The sequence below is a fragment of the Takifugu rubripes genome, chromosome 11 (assembly GCF_901000725.2).
Source record: "Takifugu rubripes chromosome 11, fTakRub1.2, whole genome shotgun sequence".
NCBI classification, from domain to species: Eukaryota; Metazoa; Chordata; class Actinopteri; order Tetraodontiformes; family Tetraodontidae; genus Takifugu; species Takifugu rubripes.
Window position 1 is genome coordinate 15,124,918 of NC_042295.1, and position 13,095 is coordinate 15,138,012.

The following is a 13,095-nucleotide window of genomic DNA, read 5'->3' on the forward strand; positions in this document are numbered from 1 at the left end:
GCGCTGACCCGCTGTACATGACAGAGTCTGTCAGATCAACACTGTAATGCCTCAAACAAGAAAAAGCACTTTCTGTCTGTTTAAATCCTTTATTTGGGCAACAACAAGTAGCAACAGGAAGCCAAATAGCAAAAGCTACTTTAGGCAGACGTGACGACTCTAAATGAGCCACCTCAGGCCTCCAGAACACCTCCAGGATCCACACCGTTGCAATATTCCCTCTAATCTCTTGATGATCCAATTTAACCGCACTATTTTGTCCGTGTCCTACACGGATCCTGGGAACCCTCAGAGGTGACGGACCTGAGGATGGCGATGAAGATGACGATGGCATCTTTTCTGCTTGGTACTGATCCACTAGAGTCAGTGTGGGGCCACTGGGGACGCAGGGTCCAGTCAGCGAGGTCACGCCCTCAGACTGTTGGAGCTCCACTTGGAGCCAAGTGGACTTCACAGGCCTGGACGTGCACGCTTCCCGTCTGCAGCTGCTGCTGCACAGACCCATCTGGGAATACGCTGAGGGTCTGAAAGCCACACAAAGAGGCTGAGTCAAGAGACAACAATCCAGCCACTTCAGAACACACACACACACACACACACACACACACACACACACACACACACACACACACACACACACGGGGGCGACAGGCTTTTATACACTGATCTAATTAAGCAACCTTTAGGTGAAGTGCCACTCCTTCAAACTGGCTTAACCTCAGCAACTCTGAGCAGCAATAACACAATTTTCTGAGTCAAACAGACCCTCTCTGACCCTTCTGCTAAGCCAATAAAGGGTCGGCACTGACGTTGTGGCTTTAGCTGTCGAAGCAGAACCAGCCCTCCCAGCCTTCCCATCTTAATCTCCAGTCAATTTTTTTAAATTGGTTGACATTGGAAGGTAAAGGCATAGGACGCTAACAGAAACTTCCCGTTTGGCCTGTGAGCTGTTGCTAACTGCTTTGATGAACGTGTTGACAGTAGTTCCTGCACAGGCTCCAGAAAAAGAGGGGTCAGGATAAAAAGAGGAGGATCCTGAGAGGATCTTTGAGTCCTGTTACGTTGATCAAAGTGTGCAGCTTGAATGATGCAGCCAAACCGGCAGAAACGGTCACAGAAGCCTCAAAGAAAGAGAGAAGCAGCCGAGGTTTCACCTCTGAGCCGACGGCTCACAGAGACGCTCCCTGTTTACCAACCTGCTCGTTCAGCTCCTCATAAAACACGCCTGTGATATCAGTCCGAAGGTCAGGAGGCCCAGAACAACCGGAGCATTTTGTGCTTGAGCAGCAGCCACAGCCAGGAAAGCCAAACCTATTGTTGACACTAATGGCTGCCAGAGAAACAAACTGGCGTGTTTCCCCTCAAATTTACAGCCACCAAACGGACAATTGCAGGAGGCATCTTTGCCCGGATGCTGCGTGCGGGTGAAGGTTTCCAGGATGGATCCTCAGCAGCCGTAGGTCTGTTGTGAGAATGTGCAGCTTTATCAGCCCCAGCAGGCTAATCTCACCCCCGGGCCAGAGGGCGCCGCCGGGCGGCCTCTTCCCATACGAAGGCCAAGCGAGGTCATCGACTTGACCGATTGCAGTTGCTCCTTATCCAGATGCGCCGGTCACAATGCTGGCTCCACCTGATAGGCTGACCTCTGACCTCATGGGCTCACAGCTAATCTCCGCAGCTAACCACGTTCCCGAGCTCGTGAATGTTGCTACGGACGCACCAGCTGGAGGGTTGAGGAGGGAAGAGCGTGTGCTGGCGGGAGACGAGGATTAGCCTTTCATCTCCACCACAGAGACGAAGGTTAATCAAGCGAACGCACATCCTCCTCTTCTTCACCCGCTTCCGATTCTGGAAGTCACAGGTATCGGCTCTGGATTGTTACCAGGCACGGACTCGGTTATCGCGACAATTGCAGCTTTCAAAATCCCAGATAGGATGGACAGAAAATCAGCCAGCGTGGGGGGCGAACACGAAGCAATCAGCTATTTCACTTTGTCAGAAGCAAATCGAAAAGAAAATATGCGGTTTTTCGCTAACAGGCTGGAGAAAATAAGGCCTGTTGTTGCACCTCGATAACTTGGCAGCACCTCGAAGCACATGGTGCTCGCTGAGAGGTGAAGCAGCTGCAGACGGATCACTTCATCTCACTGACGGATGATGTCAAATGGAGCCGAAGAGTCTGGAGCTCGCCATCTCCTCTCCCGTGCAGGTGGCTGCATGTTCATCTTTGGTGCCGCCACAGTGTAATCTGCTCTAAGGTCGGCGTGCAGGTGAACACAGGCTGCAGAAAAATGGGATGAAGAAGCTCCGCCTGAGGAGAAGCAGAGCCGTGGACGGGGGACTGTAATTTCCCCCACAATTCCTTACAGTTGGGAAAAGAGAATGAATGAAGAAGAAGAAGAAAAAACCTCCTTTAACACACTTGGCCTCTGTCCCCTGCTGGTCTGAACCCATCGGTGAGAAAAAGGAGAGCAGATTAAAGGAGACGGGAGGATTTTCTCTGTCCGGCCTTCAGACCGTTGACAGCAATAAGATTCCTATCAGGGCTCACATGTGGGCCGCAGCACGCACACACACACACACACACACACACACACACACACACACACACACACACACACACACACACGCTCCATGGACACATTACACATGTGCATACACTCCATCCACACTATCTTAATCCTCTGTTTTCAGCAGGTCCAGGAACGGAATTGGAGCAGCGTCCATGTCGAAGGATTCTGTGACAACATGTTTTGATAAGATTGTGAGGAGACAAGTATAGAATGAAACAGGCCGTCCCGTGTGAGGACAGGACGCCGTCCGTGCCAGGCAGCTCGTGCTTAACGAGCGCTGTGTGCCGAAGGCGTCGCTGTGCTTTGGCTTCTTACAGGTTTTCGAGGCAACTCTGGCTGCTAAAGGCACACGAGGGAGAAGATCAACATAATCATTAATAAGAAGAGTGGAAATTGCAAACAAAAATAGGAAATGTGCTTAAAAATAACTCACAAAGCTGCATTGTGAAGTTTTCCTTCATTAAATCCCGATTCCGTTCGGATCGGCATCCTCTTTCTCCCAAACAAACACCGCTGAGGCTGGAGTTTGGCCTGAGGGAGAGTCTGAAATAAAGCATCTTTTAATGGCCTCTTTAATGTGCACGCTCCTCCGTCTCACTGGAGTCGGCTTCCTTTAATGCGTTCCTCGTGTCCTCCAGAAATGTAGAAACTCTGGGACGTGTTTCTGAAAGTCTGTCCTGTTAGCATCGCGGCTAACGCCGATCTGAGCTTAGCTTCAAATCCTTCACGGCAGAGGGTGAAGGAACCAACCAAACAGGGTCGGTGTGTATCACAGCTGACCTCTGACCTCTGGGTCAGACTCCAGGTCTCACCCACCAGTGTGGATCTGGCCGGGAGAGAATCGTCAGCGCTAAACTCCATATTTATGAGTTTGTTGTGAACCGGCTGCATCTCAGCTGAATCCCTGATTAGAGAGTCGGTGTTTCATATTTACACTCGTCCATAAAAGCTTCCGGACGCTCTACTCCCGCTTCATATTGGTGGTTCTCCTTTAGCTCTGATTCAGCAGTGGAGTCTGCTTCCTGAAGCGGTGTGATGAGCAGGGCAGGCAGCAGCCTGGGGTCCGTCTGTGTGCCGTGTTTATTTACAGCTCTTCTCCTCCAGCCTCTCTGCTCCTCTGCTGCTGCCCCACTTTCACACAGAATCCTGCATCAACATCTCCAGGGCTCTTCAAACCGCTTCAAAGCGAAAGAACCTGGGGAGGAGCCGGGTTCTTCACCTGCGCGCGACCCCATCGACTGAGCTGTCCCACTAGCATGTGGCTAAATGATGGATACTTGCCTTTGCTAACTAGTCTCCAGAGTCTTCATCGACCAGGGGTCAGCAGGGGTCACGCAACAAGTGCATAAAAAGACCTTTACCCTGAAATCACATGGAGCCGTTTTCCAAAGATCTAATCACCGTCGGCAACTCTCACTTTTCTCCATCCGGTCCCGGTTCTCCCTGAGGGTTTGGAGCCTCCCTGTAAATGTCCGTCACTGCTGTATCTCTTCTGTCATTACTGCAGGTCAATGCCCTATCTGCACAATTTATGGCTACACTATCACCATGGAAACGCAACTCTTACCATCATTAATTGGCAATTAAACTGGGTCAAGAAGCCGTTCAGAAATCTTGGATCCCCTTAAATCCTGGAAGTACCAACAAATTTGCTTCGCTGCTCCACTGGCGTGACGATATCTGGATCCGAATGGAGTCAGAATCCAAACAGACGTACATTTAAGTTTCTACAGAACTTCTGTTTGAATGTTTGACTTAAAGAACCAGATTCTTCAGGGTCAAGAACATTGTTTGACCCCTAAGCTAACAAAACACCATCAAACAGCCGTGAAACAAGCATGTTTCCTTTATGTTGTCAGAAAAAAGTCCATTAAACACTCCTCACCCCCCCCCCCCCCCACACACACACACACACACAGGAATCTTTAGATCTGCTCAGGTCCTTCCAAGCTCTGCTTCGTCTCTCCGTCTTCTTCAGACTGTCTGCAGAGGAAATATCAGTGTGGCCATCGGGGACGAAGGAGAGGAAGAGGAACAGGAAATACGTTCACTTCAATTAATATCTGCCCTAAAGCTCTTTAGAGTGGCACCAAAAACCTCAGATATAGAGCTATATCATTAACCCTTCGTATTTAGGAAACAGTTATCTCTATTTTTATTCAGACTAAAAGACCTTCTGAACAGAATGGCATCACAATTAGCCTCTCTTTGCTAACCTGGTGATTCCATGGAAGTAGAGCAACAAAACTGTCTCAACAGAGCAGAATTAAAAGAGTCACTTCATCCTAACTTTGGGTTCACGCCAACTTCTCTACGCGACACATGACCACAAGCATGAGCATTAGCATGAGCATTAGCATTAGCATGGTCACGTCCTGGATGGAGCTCTTTCTTCTTTCAGCACCATTTCGGGGTTTGGTGAGTCCATTTTTCATACAAAAAACACCTTTTGTAAACTCTCAGTTAGTTTTCTGGTTTAAAACGAGCCACAATATGTGTGTGTGGTGTTCAAACAGAAGTTTAGTCAGAGCGAAGGAGGTGGGAGGAGAGGTTGTTGCCTCTGAGAAAACTCATGTGTGGGAATTAAAACAGTCGGCCTGACAGACGATCTTCCAATTTATTTGACTCGCAGCAGGCTGCCGGCAGGAGGAGACTCTAAAATGGAATCTCAGTAACTGACCTTTAATGTAATGCGGCGCCAACGGCTCACAGAAGAAAGTCTCTGGAGCAGCAGCCACTGCGTCTCAAAGCGTGCACGTATGTGTGTGTGTGTGTGTGTGTGTGTGTGTGTGTGTGTGTGTGTGTGTGTGTGTGTGTGTGTGTGAGTGTGTGTAAAATGAGTTATGACCAACTCTCATGTTGGCATTTGGAAAGTTGAGTGCAAAAGCCAGGTGGATTAGAACAACTTGCCTCTGTGAGACGTCTCAAAATGGCTTTAAGAAAGTGTGTGTGTGTGTGTGTGTGTGTGTGTGCGCGTGTGTGTGTGTGTGTCTTCAGTGCACGATAGACAGAAACATAGAAATAGAAAAACAAAAGGGAAAACCTCTCACTAGCCCATCACAAGCTGCGGCCGTGAACCGGTTCAAGACACCAAGGTCCAACAAACGCTTCCTCCTGACCTGACCTTGAGGCCCCTCTGACCTCTGAGACAGGTGTGGCTCCAGGGCCACACAGAGCCCCCTTTGTGTGGGGGGAGGACACACCAGACCCTCCCAGCAGTTGGACGATGGTGACTGGATGACCAGCAGCTAGCTGCTGTTGCTAACCTCTGTATAACATCCTGAAAGAAGCCGTGAACGATCTCACGAGCTGCAGAAGGTTCCGAGGAATTCAGATCCAAACTCATCTGAAGTGAGAGCGATGCTGAATTGGCGTCCGGGGACGTTAACGAGCCAGACGGACGATGTCATTGATGTCAGTCCACGTGAACACCTATCAATTTCCATCAGGCGCTTCTCTGCAGCACGATGCAGCTCATGTTTAATTCATACAGAACCTGTGGAGGAGCCATAAATACAGGAGCGCGCTCCTCCGCCAGCGCTGCTAGCTAGCAGTCACGCTCGTAAAGCAAAGTTTTGCTTTGTGGAAAGGTTTTTATCTCACCCCCCCGCTGCGGTGTGTACATTTATATTTAATGCGGATGAGTCGAACACCAGTCAATCCTGCTAAAGAGCCAGCAGGAGGTCCTTAATGAGTTTCCAGCTAACTTTTATTTGGGGCCGTGTTTGGAAATTTGGAGGCCTCCTTCAGTCCAGATTCAGGATTTACATTTCACTCCCCGCCGTAAAAACAGGCCCTCGCCGTCCAGCTTTAATGGACTGCAGTGAGAAGGGTGCCTGACTTATGGGCTTTGTTTGGGACGGAAGAAAAATAAAAATGCTATACAGCCGCGCTCGGTCAGGAGGACGTCTGGCTCGCATGTGCGGCGGATTTAGGGGCGAGCGAGCGAGGCCGTGTGTGGTTTCCATCAAACTGTCACAGTTGCTCCGTGCACACCAGCATTCTGTGCATAAGGTTATTCTTTAGCTTTTATCTCATATAAAAAGGTTCAGAGTCTTCTTCTCTGGGGGTTTTTAAGGCGGGGAAATTACACACTGGGACAAATATTTGTAGTGTGGAAGCGCCCGACATTAGCAACCTGACGATGGGCTACGCTAACAGAACGCTGCTCATGCACCTCTGAAAAGGAGCAAAAACAGCGGCCTCACCAGAGGATTGTGGAGTTCACCAATGTGGAACACACACCCTCACACACCCTCACACACTTACTCACACACTTACTCACACACCACACGCCTGTACTGGCGAGGTCACCACTTCATCTTTCAGGGGAACAAACCCTCATTTCAGCCCCACTCCGCTCCACCATAAAGAACCAAACGACTGCTCCGTCCTTGGACATGAGTGAATGGAGGAGGAGGAGGAGCAGGAGGTGGGGGAGGCAGACGAGGAGGAGGAGGCAGACGAGGAGGAGGAGGCAGACGAGGAGGAGGAGGAGGAGGCAGATGAGGAGGAAGAGGAGGAAGAAGAAAAAAGGAAAAGACAGACAGCTTCATGAAAAAGCAGCAACATGCATATTAGCTAGCTCCAAGGTTCGGTGCAGCCCCCCCCCCCCCCCCCTTCCTTCCAGAGGTGAGGCCTTGAGGTCAGGGGTCAGCTGTGGAGAACCAGGCAAGGTGAGGTCAAGGTCGGAGGGTGGAGGACTCTTCCCACATGTTCACGCCTCCTGGTTCCCTTTAATCCACCTGCTGTTCCGTAGCTGCTGAAATGGAGAATTGGGACGAGGAGAAAATGGCGGCTTGGCTCCGGTCTTAACGGCTAATTATCTGCAGAAGGAGAACGAAGCAAGTAAGAAAGAATATCTGAGGTATTCCGCACTGTTCAAGGTCCGCGGCCATAAAAACAGAAAGGTATTCCAGCCGAGGGGAGCCGCCAGTCAAGGAGATCCGAGGCTTCCTGGCGCTTTAGCATGAAAACACGTGAAGGCCGAAGGGAGAAAAGAGACGCGTCCTGCGACCTCAGATGCCTGTCTCTATCAACGATGGACCGTCTGCAGGCGGCGGCGGCGGCGGCAGAGCGAGCGGATGGCAGCTCGCAGGTACGTCAGGAATGTTTTGAGAAGCGCTGCTCCTGCGTGGGTTTTGTTTGGGTTACAGAGAACGCTTGAAAATTCCGTTATAATAAAGTCATCGCCGGAGAACACGGTAGTTTAGGGAGAAAAGTCCCTGATATTAAGCTAATGTGGGACAAAGGAATGTCAACAGTTGTGGCCAGTGGGATAAACTCCTCCTTCCCTCCCTTTTCCCTTTGATTCCAGCCTCTCCGGAGCGTTTCGTAATGCCGAACGTCTGTCTGGGCCTTTGCCCCAAAACAGAGTTATGAAAGCGTCTGTGTGTAATAAATGTACAGTAATAAACACCTGTGTGTGTGTGTGTGTGTGTGCGCGCGATCTGACCCAGGAACCTGAATGTGTGATAAGGTGGAATGAATTTCACTGGCTCGGCTTGAAACAAGGTGGACTCTGTTCCAGGAGCAGCCAGTTCTCCGCTCGCTGGACGACCGCCGCCTTTCGCGCAGACAGATTATAAATTCATCAGGTTTTACGCGGCGTCGTTACGAGCCCGTTAAACACTGTGTGTGTGTGTGTGTGTGTGAAGTGTGTGTGTGTGTGTGTGTGTGTGTGTGTGTGGTGTGTGTGTGTGTGTGTGTGTGTGTACCCTCCACATGCCGACTCTTTCCTCCAAATCTTTTTCCTTCATTACCTTCATCCCTCTGTTGTGGGCCGGCCGTCGGGACCAACGGGGAAAAGCCGCGCTAACATCCGCTAATGCTAATGATTTTATTATCTGCCTTTGTTGCCCCCCCCCCCCCCGGTCTTATTTTCTATCACCTGAGACGAAAAACAGATGCCGAGTCGGTTCTGGTTCCCTTTGTTTACACAGGAGCTCATTTTCAGCGCAGTCGGAGAAATCCGACCTTTCTTTTAATTTCCACCCAGTTCTGAAAAACGCTGGTTCCAAAAAGCCTTAAAATTTAGTTTTGTCTCCCTCCGTCAACGTCTTCTTTCATTTCCTCCCCCCCTGATGAGGAACAGGCCCGAGAACAGCAATCTGGGAGACCCGAACACACAAGATGATCCAGTCTTTGAAATTATGGCGCCGCACATGAAACACAACCGGATCGCCCCGAAATGTGTGGTTCCGAAAAGTTCTGGAAGCCTCCCAATTTTTTCTACGGTAATATAATGGACGTCCAGCCCATAATCTCTGCATCTGGTCATCCCTTCGGCCCCGTGATGCTAACGTTAGCCTGGATTTAGCGTTCAGATTTAATCCAGGACATTTATGCCACCAGACTGAGCTGCAATGGTTGAAAGGAGTTTGTGTATTTTCAGGTAAAACCTGTACGCGATCCTTACTTGGATTTATTATACCCGTTGCCACGGCGACAATAAGGAATTTGGAATTTTGCTCCAGCTGGCTGCATTGTTGGAAATTGAGCTGTGGACAACAGATTCCGGTCCCATGTAGCCGGAGTTGATCCGCTCTGAGACTCAGACTAGCATACGTGGCGCTATTAACCGATATTCCCACAATTCAGAGGGACGTGAAAACATGCAAGACAATGATGTCAACACTCACAAATTGTCAGGTATGCCCCCCCCCACCCCACACACACACACACACACACACACACCACCAGCCTCTCCACTGCCCTCACCCTGAACCTCCTGGGGGAGACGCCGGGGAATGAGGGAGGAACTGTAAAAATGACAAGAAGAGAAGGGAGGTAAGAAGTATGAACTCTGCATTTTGTTAAACCAGCCTCGAGTGTGTGTCTGTGTCTGTGTGTGTGTGTGTGTGTGTGTGTGTGTGTGTGTGTGTGTGTGTGTGTGGGGGGGGGCGGCATTTCTCCAAACCATTAAGAGTCTATGATGGAGCATCTTTGATATTTTTACAGCACTGATCAAAGCAGAATGCAGACAAGCCACGTTTGAGCTGCACACACACACACACACACACACACACACACACACACACACACACACTCACCTTCCTCTGAGAGGGCCGAGCGTGGCGTTTTGGCTGCATCCTTGTGCTTATCTGCTCCATCTCGCGGATCCTTTTCAACAGTCAAATAAACTCAGGCCGCTTCGCCTCCCACTGAAATCCTCCTCCGAAGGGGCCACATCAGCCCGGCTCCTCTTTCATGTCTCAATGACTTTAACAAGCTTCGTCCCTCACGTGCTCGCTTTTAAAACCGCCGCTCCCGAATGCCCGAGAAGCACCGGGAGGGGCACAGGTGCAAAGTGTCGCTGCCCTAATCGGAGGCGCTTACAAACAGGTGCGTCAGCAGGTGACCAATGGGGCGAGACCAGGGGATCGTTACGCCACCAAACACCAATAACGCCTGCTCACTTCAGACTGGTTCCAAGTGGATCTCCGGCACCGGCAGATGTGAGCAGATAAAAGAGAACAAACAAGTTCCAATCAAGTGTGGAAGGAAGCAGATATTTACTGGAAAAGAGGATCAGGCTGTATCAGGACCGAAAATGACAGAAACCATCAAAGACAGGAGGACAAAGATCAAAGGAAAAGCTGAGCCATCAGTGAGAGGAGCAACTTAGTTTCTCCTTCCGTGGAATTTGATCAATTTTGAACAACTTTGCTTTGATGTTTCTTGGTTTATTGTGTCCCTGGAGAAATTCAATGTAAAAGTTAAAACAGAAAATGGTAAATGTGGTTTAGTCATTGAGACTTCAGGGAGTTTTTCTGGTAAATAATAAAACAAAAGCTTTATTGGAAAAGATGGTTTCCCACAAACTACAGGGTAAACTACTGGGAAAAGTTAGCAGAACTGGCACAAAGAAAACAGGGAACCGGCTGAAGGTGCTGATACCTGTCAGCAAACCAGGAAACGGACTCTCTCCACAGTGAGGATGGGGCCAGGTAACAAGCAGAACCGGATCCCACGGAATTCTGCTAGTAAACAACTGTTTTATTATTCCGTTTTCCCAGTTTATGTGTGGAAAAAGCTTCGAAAATGCAGATAAATGTGCAGAGGTGTGTTCTCAATAACGTCTTTTTTTAAATGCTAATTGCTATTTCCAAATGTGCGCCGCTCTGGTCCAAAGCGAGCTGGAAAATTAGCGGTGGCCAAACCGTGTTTGACGGAACGCCCAGAATGCAACGTTTTCTCTAAAAATCTTTTCTTTTCGTATTCGGCACCTCATCAACATGTCAAACACGTCAAACTGACCAGACATCTCCTGAGCTGAGGATAAAGCTGGACGCAGATTTGAGGGGGGGGATCCCTGGGGGGGGGATCCCTGCAGATCCACAAGAGCTTCTCCAGATACTGGGAGTGATGTGTGTTAATGGCTGAAACAGACGGGATCGTTTTCAGGAATCAGGAGCGAGAGCTCAGCCGACACATGTTAAAGCAGAAAATACACCTTAAGATCCACAACTGGGACCCAGCGGGGAACAGGCGATACACATGTATGGAATACCGCCATGATGGGATGGATCCACAGCGTATTTACCAGTGTTTAAGCTAATCTTTATAAAAAGACTGACGTATTTGTCGACTGGGGCTTCAGCTTTGTGTCTAAATGCAACAAAGATGTTGATATTTGTTGGTAAAAGAAGCTAATGTCGACGTAGCGGTTAAATAGTTTGTGTAGCGTAACTCAACAAACCGTTTGAGTCTGACGAACTTTGGTTGCACTTGATAAATCAGCACTTTTGTGCATGAAGTAATTTAAATACAGTATAGTTAATCATCATAGGAGCTGATATCAGTATATCACAATCTTCTAATTAACAGCTGACCTTTACAAATGATCAATTTACTTAAAATAAAAAGAATCCTGCTGCAGGAACAGACCTGAGCTGCACTCAAAAACACTCCAAACTTGTCCATTACTTGATTAGATGAAATGACATAATTCACTACGCCGCAGATGTTGAACCGTTTTCCTGCGTGTGTGAAATCAAAGAAATCCCGGCGTGGCTCGCTGGCTGCCTGAGGCCCGCGGCGCCGCGGCGCGTAAGCAGTTTCACAAGATTGATTCATTCTAATTCCCTCGTTCTGATCTGATCGGCTTCCAAATGGGGTCTTACGGGGGTGACTGATGCCAGACTGAAGACGACCGAGGGGCGTGTGTGTGTTTCTGTGTGTGTGTGTGCGGGGCCGGAGGAAGGCGGGTGTAATTCACGACAGGAACGCAGGCTAAACCTGATTAACCTCAAGAAACCGCACAAAACATGAAAGCACAAACATGTAAATAAACAATGGGAAACAGAGACAAAGCGGGAAAACAGGCATCGTGAGGGGCAGCCAAAAATAAAAAAAATACCAAAAAAGCAGAGCTAGCAAGGCGACCTTGTGACTCACATCCTGTTACAGGACAGCGCTGTGAGCTAGCACAGACATCAACCAAATCAAGGTCAAAGAGGATTCAAGCTAAATATGAAACCACTTCTACACAAAATGCTCTGTCAAACGATCCCGGGTCCTCTCTCTCCTACCCGCTTCCATTAAAGAGACCCCCGCCGCCCAGGCAGACCAGAACGGGTAACACGTCGAGGACAGCAGGCGGGGGGCGGGGGGGGCGGAGGGATTTCCCACATGTAACAGGAGAAATATTAGGACAGCGTGAGGAGTGATGAGGAAGAGGGAGCTGTTTGTGAGAGCAGTGAGTCTTCCTGGGAGGTGGAGGAGGAAGATCAGGGATAATATACAGCAAGAGCTAATGCTAAAGCTACAGCAGACGTTTTAATCACTGGGGGAACTGGAGCTAACGCCAGGACCTTTCCCCTCTCAAACCCACCACCGTTTCCATTAAATCACTGACTGATTAATCAGCCATCGAGAGCCAAAGTCTGTCTTTTTCCCCGTGAAAAACTTTGCCCCGCTCTTCTTTTCCCCCACAGGGCGGCTCAGAAGTTCTTTATGCTAAAGCTCTGAGCTCATCAAGTTGTGCCCCCCACTCCGAGTCAAAATCCGCAGTTCCTGGATGGATCAACCGCTCGACAATTACTCTTTATCCTTCGGCAAATGACCCTCTGCTGCCTCCTCCCTCGACGTGAACCTTAATCATGGAGCGCTGCTCTAAAATCTTCAGTCAAGTCCAGAATAAACTGCTTTCCATCGCCGCATGTGGCAAAAACAAGTCGCAGTTTCCAGCCGTGATGAGCAAACCAAAGAAATCTCACTCTCAGTCGATCAGACATCATCATGAATTCCACATTGCTGCAATAAGAAGAGTATTATTAGACGGAAATATGGTTGTATTAGCACATAAATGCAGGTGCTGTCCAACATCTTGGGTTGCTACTGTTTTGCTTCTATGGCTTTTATCCTTAGCTAGCAAAGGACAGCTGGTCGCCAGCATAACCAGCTTGTTCATGATTGTTTTCTGCCTTGAAATAATGACAATAACCACAAATTCTGATAAGCATAAGGCTGCGCGCGGTCCTTTCGCAGCAGTGGTGCGAAATGGAAAATTATTCCCTGC

General features: G+C 49.1%; 2 long non-coding RNA genes across 3 annotated transcripts; both read right to left on the bottom strand.

Moving 5' to 3' along the window:
- Positions 1-7: 7 nt before the first annotated feature.
- Positions 8-4,436, bottom strand: LOC115251597 (uncharacterized). 2 transcript variants are annotated; one of them, XR_003890135.1, is made up of 4 exons: positions 3,007-4,436; positions 2,409-2,912; positions 2,069-2,311; positions 8-524 (listed from the first exon to the last, which is right to left on the bottom strand). It is a non-coding gene; the product is annotated as an uncharacterized lncRNA (long non-coding RNA). The 2 variants fall into 2 exon arrangements; XR_003890136.1 differs by having other exon boundaries at positions 1,197-2,311.
- Positions 4,437-4,497: 61 nt separating this feature from the next.
- On the bottom strand, positions 4,498-10,012 carry LOC115251442 (uncharacterized). Its single transcript, XR_003889999.1, has 3 exons — positions 9,626-10,012; positions 9,294-9,334; positions 4,498-7,399 (listed from the first exon to the last, which is right to left on the bottom strand). It is a non-coding gene; the product is annotated as an uncharacterized lncRNA (long non-coding RNA).
- Positions 10,013-13,095: the final 3,083 nt, after the last annotated feature.